We start from the raw sequence: 7,500 nt of genomic DNA, 5'->3' as shown, positions 1-7,500 counted from the left end.
AGGGCCTGAGCACCCGACCCGGGGCCCGCCCGGGCCCCTGGACCCAGCCGGGGCTCCCAAGCCCGGAGGCGCATGGGACGCCTCCCCGGTCCCTCCGGACCCCGTCCCGGGCACCCTGCCACGCAGCAGGACCAAGGACAGAGCCCGGGGTGGGGAGGCCGCCCTCCCCGGGCCCTCAGGGGCCCTAGCCACTGCTCCTGAACCCAGCCAAGCAAGGGGAGGCTCCCCGGGCACATCGGAACCCCTTCCCGGGCCCTTGGCAGTGCGGCAGGCTGGGAGACAGGGCCCAGGGCCTGAGCACCCGACCCGGGGCCCGCCCGGGCCCCTGGACCCAGCCGGGGCTCCCAAGCCCGGAGGCGCATGGGACGCCTCCCCGGTCCCTCCGGACCCCGTCCCGGGCACCCTGCCACGCAGCAGGACCAAGGACAGAGCCCGGGGTGGGGAGGCCGCCCTCCCCGGGCCCTCAGGGGCCCTAGCCGCTGCTCCTGAACCCAGCCAAGCAAGGGGAGGCTCCCCGGGCACATCGGAACCCCTTCCCGGGCCCTTGGCCGTGCGGCAGGCTGGGAGACAGGGCCCAGGGCCGGAGCACCCGACCCGGGGCCCGCCCGGGCCCCTGGACCCAGCCGGGGCTCCCAAGCCCGGAGGCGCATGGGACGCCTCCCCGGTCCCTCCAGACCCCGTCCCGGGCACCCTGCCACGCAGCAGGACCAAGGACAGAGCCCGGGGTGGGGAGGCCGCCCTCCCCGGGCCCTCAGGGGCCCTAGCCACTGCTCCTGAACCCAGCCAAGCAAGGGGAGGCTCCCCGGGCACATCGGAACCCCTTCCCGGGCCCTTGGCAGTGCGGCAGGCTGGGAGACAGGGCCCAGGGCCGGAGCACCCGACCCGGGGCCCGGCCGGGCCCCTGGACGCAGCCGGGGCTCCCAAGCCCGGAGGTGCATGGGACGCCTCCCCGGTCCCTCCGGACCCCGTCCCGGGCACCCTGCCACGCAGCAGGACCAAGGACAGAGCCCGGGGTGGGGAGGCCGCCCTCCCCGGGCCCTCAGGGGCCCTAGCCACTGCTCCTGAACCCAGCCAAGCAAGGGGAGGCTCCCCGGGCACATCGGAACCCCTTCCCGGGCCATTGGCAGTGCGGCAGGCTGGGAGACAGGGCCCTGGGCCGGAGCACCCGACCCGGGGCCCGGCCGGGCCCCTGGACCCAGCCGGGGCTCCCAAGCCCGGAGGTGCATGGGACGCCTCCCCGGTCCCTCCGGACCCCGTCCCGGGCACCCTGCCATGCAGCAGGACCAAGGACAGAGCCCGGGGTGGGGAGGCCGCCCTCCCCGGGCCCTCAGGGGCCCTAGCCACTGCTCCTGAACCCAGCCAAGCAAGGGGAGGCTCCCCGGGAACAACGGAACCCATTCCTAGGCCCTTGGCAGTGCGGTAGGCTGGGAGACAGGGACCAGGGCCGGAGCACCCGACCCGGGGCCCGCCCGGGCCCCTGGACCGAGCCGGGGCTCCCAAGCTCGGAGGTGCATGGGACGCCTCCCCGGTCCCTCCGGACCCCGTCCCGGGCACCCTGCCACGCAGCAGGACCAAGGACAGAGCCCGGGGTGGGGAGGCCGCCCTCCCCGGGCCCTCAGGGGCCCTAGCCACTGCTCCTGAACCCAGCCAAGCAAGGGGAGGCTCCCCGGGAACAACGGAACCCATTCCTAGGCCCTTGGCAGTGCGGTAGGCTGGGAGACAGGGACCAGGGCCGGAGCACCCGACCCGGGGCCCGCCCGGGCCCCTGGACCCAGCCGGGGCTCCCAAGCCCGGAGGCGCATGGGACGCCTCCCCGGACCCATGGAGCCCGTCCTGGGCATTGAACCATGCCGTTGGCCTGGAGAAGGGAGCCCCGGACGCCCGGGGGAGGACTGCCCGGTACCCGTGGAGCCCTTCCCGGGTACTTTGCAACGCCGTTGGCCTCCTGGAGATGGGTGCCCCGAACGCCCGGGGGGTGGGCTGCCCGGGACCCGTGGAGCCCGTCCTGGGCACTCTGACCTGCTGTTGGCCCGGGGGAGGGACCCCAGATGACCGGGACCCGTGGAGCCCGTCCTTGGCACTCTGACAAGCCGTTGGCCCGGGGAAGGGAGCCCCAGACGACCGGGACCTGTGGAGCCCGTCCTGGGCACTCCTGTATGCCGTTGGCCCGGGGAAGGGAGCCCCGGACGTCCGGGACCCGTGGAGCCCGTCCTGGGCACTCCTGTATGCCGTTGGCCCGGGGAAGGGAGCCCCGGACGTCCGGGACCCGTGGAGCCCGTCCTGGGCACTCTGAAATGCTTTGGCCCGGGGAAGGGAGCCCCGGACACCCGGGGGGGAGGACTGCCCGGGACCCGTGGAACTCGTCCTGGGCACTCTGACATGCCGCTGGCCCGGGGAAGGGTGCCCCGGACGCCCGGGGCCCGTGGAGCCCGTCCTGGGCACTCTGACAAGCCGTTGGCCCGGGGAAGGGAGACCTGGACGCCCGGAACCCGTGGAGCCCGTCCTGGGCACTCTGAAATGCTTTGGCCCGGGGAAGGGAGCCCCGGACGCCCGGGGGAGGACTGCCCGGGACCCGTGGAACTGGTCCTGGGCACTCTGACATGCCGCTGGCCCGGGGAAGGGTGCCCCGGATGACCGGGGCCCGTGGAGCCCGTCCTGGGCACTCTGCCATGCCGTCAGCCTGGATGGAGCCCCGGACGCCCGGGGGGGCGAAGGCCCGGGACGCATGGAGCCTGTCCCGGGCACTCTGCCATGCCGTCGGCCTGGATGGAGCACCGGACGCCCGGGGGACGACTGCCCAAGAGCCATGGAGCCCGTCCTGGGCAATTTGACATGCAGTTGGCCTGGAGGAAGGAAGCTCCGGGTGGCCTAGGGAGGTGTTGCCCAGGCATATCCCATCTGGTCCCCATGGCAGAGAACCACCAACCCTGGAGGGGTGTCCGGGCATACCCTGCCCCATAGTAATCCGGAGGCAAATTACCCCCCTTTCTTGCAATCTGTGCACGCGAGGTGACAGAGGGGACCCAAGGCGTGAAAGAACCCGACCTCATGGAGCCCTCGCTGGGATCCGGGAGGCGAATGGCACCTCATTAAGACTTCCAGGGAAGTTCGGCCATCTGGTCCCCCCCATAGGAAAGCGTTGCGGGCGACCAGATGCCCGAGGGGATCCGGGCGACCAGATGGCCGAGGGAATCCGGGCGACCAGATGGCTGGGCATGGAGGTGAAGCCGCCTGGACTCTTCCCCACCCCGTCCCCGTCCCGGGACGAATGCCCGGGACGCATGGAGCCCGTCCTGGCCACTTGACGTCCCGTCCTGGGCATTGAACCATGCCGTCGGCCTGGAGAAGGGAGCCCCCGGACGCCCGGGGGAGGACTGCCCGGTACCCGTGGAGCCCTTCCCGGGTACTTTGCAACGCCGTTGGCCTCCTGGAGATGGGTGCCCCGGATGCCCGGGGGTGGGCTGCCCGGGACCCATGGAGCCCGTCCTGGGCACTTTTACATGCCGTCGGCCTTGAGGTGGGTGCCCTGGACGCCCGGGGGAGGCCTGCCCGGGACCCGTGGAGCCCCTCCCGGGTACTTTGCCAATGCCGTTGGCCTCATGGAGATGGGTGCCCCGGACGCCCGGGGGGAGGACTGCCCGGTACCCGTGGAGTCCTTTCCGGGTACTTTGCAACGCCGTTGGCCTCCTGGAGATATGTGCCCCGAACGCCCGGGGGGAGGGCTGTCCGGGGCCCATGGGGCCCGTCCTGGGCACTGTGACATGCCGTCGGCCTGGAGGTGGGAGCCCCGGACGAGCGGGGGAAGGCTGCCCGGGACCCGTGGAGCCTTTCCCGGGTACTTTGCCATCCCGTTGGCCTCCTGGAGATGGGTGCCCCGGACGCCCGGGGGAGGTCTGTCCGGGGCCCATGGAGCCCGTCCTGGGCAGTGTGACATGCCGTCGGCCTAAAGGTGGGAGCCCCGGACGCCCGGGGGAAGGCTGCCCGGGACCCGTGGAGCCCTTCCCGGGTACTTTGCCATCCCGTTGGCCTCATGGAGATGGGTGCCCCGGACGCCCAGGGGAGGTCTGTCCGGGACACGTGGAGCCCGTCCTGGGCATTGAGCCATGCCGTTGGCCCGGAGAATGGAGCCCCCAGACGCCCGGGAGAGGTGTTGCCCAGGCATATCTCATCTGGTCCCCCGGGCAGAGAACCACCAGCCCTGGAGAGGTGTCCGGGCGTACCCTGCCCCTAGTAATCCGGAGGGAAATTACCCCCCTTTCTTGCAATCCGTGCACGCGAGGTGACAGAGGGGACCCAAGGCGTAAAAGAACCCGACCTCATGGAGCCCTAGCTGGGATCCAGGAGCCGAATGGCACCTCATCGGGACTTCCAGGGAAGCCCGGCCATCTGGTCGCCCCATTGGAAAGCATCGCGGGCGACCAGAGGGCCGGGATCGAAAGGACTCCCAGCTCCCCATCCATCCCAAGCCTTCGCGGTAGGGTTCCTGACTGCCTGCCCACGCAAGGCAGGGCTCTTGGACCCCGGCTGGGCCTCAGGCGCAGGTTGGACCACCGGAGCTCTAGGGCCCGGACGACCTGGGGGAGGAATGCCTGGGACCCGTGGAGCCCGTCCTGGGTACTTTGACATGCCGTCGGCCTGGAGGTGGGTGCCCCGGACGCCCCGGGGGAAGCTGCCCGGGACCCATGGAGCCCGTCCTGGGTACTTTGACATTCCGTCGGCCTGGAGGTGGGAGCCCCGGACGCCCGGGGGGAGGTCTGCCCGGGACCCATGGAGCCCGTCCTGGGTACTTTGCCAATGCCGTTGGCCTCATGGAGATGGGTGCCCCGGACGCCCGGGGGACGAATGCCCGGGACGCATGGAGCCCGTCCTGGGCACTTTTCCATGCCTTCGGCCTGGAGCCCCCAGACACCCAGGGGAGGACCACCGTGAAAACCATGGAGCCCGACCCGGGCACTCTGCCATACCGTCAGCCTAGATGGAGCCCCGGACGCCCAGGGGACGAATGCCCGGGACGCATGGAGCCCGTCCTGGGCACTTTTCAATGCCGTCAGCCTAGATGGAGCCCCGGACGCCCGGGGGACGACTGCCCAGGAGCCATGGAGCCCGTCCTGGGCAATTTGACATGCAGTTGGCCTGGAGGAAGGAAGCCCCGGGTGGCCTAGGGAGGTGTTGCCCAGGCATAGCCCATCTGGTCCCCATGGCAGAGAACCACCAGCCTCGGAGGGGTGTCCGGGCGTACCCTTCTCCCTAGTAATCCGGAGGAAAATTACCCCCTTTTCTTGTAATCTGTGCACGCGAGGTGACAGAGGGGACCCAAGGCGCGAATGTACCCAACCTCCTGGAGCCCTCGCTGGGATCCGGGCGGCGAATGGCACCTCATCGGGACTTCCAGGGAAGTTCGGCCATCTGGTCGCCCCATAGGAAAGCGTTGCGGGCGACCAGATGCCCGAGGGGATCCGGGCGACTAGATGGCCGAGGGAATCTGGGCGATCAGATGGCTGGACACGGAAGTGAAGCCGCCTGGACTCTCCCGACCCTGTCCCCGTCCCCGTGCCCGTGCCCGGGATGCATGGAGCCCGTCCTGGGCACTTTTCCATGCCTTCGGCCTGGAGCCCCCAGACACCCAGGGGAGGACCACCGTGAAAGCCATGGAGCCCGACCCGGGCACTCTGCCATGCCGTCGGCCTGGATGGAGCCCCGGACGCCCGGGGGACAAATGCCCGGGACGCATGGAGCCCGTCCTGGGCACTTTTCCATGCCTTCGGCATGGAGCGCCCCGACACCCTGGGGAGGACCACCCTGGAAGCCATGGAGCCCGACCCGGGCACTCTGCCATGCCGTCGGCCTGGATGGAGCCCCGGACGCCCGGGGGACAAATGCCCGGGACGCATGGAGCCCGTCCTGGGTACTTTTCCATGCCGTCGGCCAGGAGCCCCCTGACACCCAGGGGAGGACCACCGTGAAAACCATGGAGCCCGACCCGGGCACTCTGCCATACCGTCAGCCTGGATGTAGCCCCGGACGCCCGGGGGACGAATGCCCGGGACGCATGAAGCCCGTCCCGGGCACTCTGCCATGCCGTCCCGACAAATTCGTACGGACTCCTAACCTTCCGACACGGATCGGAATCGAGCCCTTTCTGACCCAGCAGATTTCAGGTTGATTTGCTATATACTTTACGTACGATTTTATGGGGGCCGATTCCGATCCGGTACGTAAAAGCAAATACGACCGACATGTCGGACAACCACGTACACCCAGGGGATAGGACTGCCCGGGTCACATGGACCCCGTCCTGGGCACTCTGATCTGCCGCCGGCGCCGGGGATCGAACCGTGATCACCAGATGGGGATATCCCAAAAATCTGGCATGGATACGGCCCGCCAGGACAGGTTTGGGCACCCCTGTTGTACGGACTCCCAAGCCCTACGATCCTTCTGACACGGATCGGAATCGAACCCAGCAGATTTCGCGTTGACTGCCTCTATATCAGGGGTGCCCAAACCAGTCCTGGCGGGCCGTATCCATGCCAGATTTTTGGGATATCCCCATCTGGGGATCACGGTTCGATCCCCGGCACCGGCGGCAGATTAGCCCAGCACCAGGTGACTCTGGGAAATAGCTGGCGCCGCGGCTAGGGCGGCTGACTCCGGAATCTGGAGATTTTTTTATTTAAGGTTTTTGTAGAGCGCGTAGTAACCCTCGAGCATCCCAGAGATCAGGGTTCGATCCCCGGCACCGGCCGCAGATTAGCCCAGCACCACGTGACTCTGGGAAATAGCTGGCGCCGCGGCTAGGGCGGCTGACTCTGGAATCTGGGGATCACGGTTCGATCCCCGGCACCGGCGGCAGATTAGCCCAGCACCATGTGACTCTGGGCAATAGCTTGCTTAATCTTCCCAACGGCCCCTAGCGCCTAGAGACCCTTACGGGTGATTGTGCGGCTTACAAATGTGGATTATTATTATTATTATTATTATTTGGGCCGATTCCGATCCGGTTCGTAAAAGCACATCTGCCCGAATCTGTCGGACAACCACGTACGCCCGGGAGAGGACTGCCCGGGACCCGTGGAGCCCGTCCTGGTCACTCTGACCTGCCATCGGCCTGGAGAAGGGAGCGCCGGACGCCCGGGGGGAGGACTGCCCGGGACCCGTGGAGCCCGTCCTGGGCACTCTGACCTGCCGTCTGCCCCGGGAAGGGAGCCCCGGACGCCCGGGGGGAGGACTGTCCGGGACCCATGGAGCCCGTCCTGGGCACTCTGACCTGCCGACGGCCCGGGGAAGGGAGCCCCGGACGCCCGGGGGAGGACTGCCCGGGACCCGTGGAACTCGTCCTGGGCACTCTGACATGCCGCTGACCCGGGGAAGGGAACCCCGGACGCCCGGGAGCCGTGGAGCCCGTCCTGGGCACTCTGACAAGCCGTCGGACCGGGGAAGGGAGCCCCGGACGCCCGGGACCCGTGGAGCCTGTCCTGGGAACTCCGGCATGCCGTTGGC

This window comes from Lissotriton helveticus, chromosome 10 (genome assembly GCF_964261635.1).
Source record: "Lissotriton helveticus chromosome 10, aLisHel1.1, whole genome shotgun sequence".
NCBI classification, from domain to species: domain Eukaryota; kingdom Metazoa; phylum Chordata; class Amphibia; order Caudata; family Salamandridae; genus Lissotriton; species Lissotriton helveticus.
The sequence above is the reverse complement of the archived record's forward strand: the minus strand, read 5'-3'. Positions refer to the sequence as shown.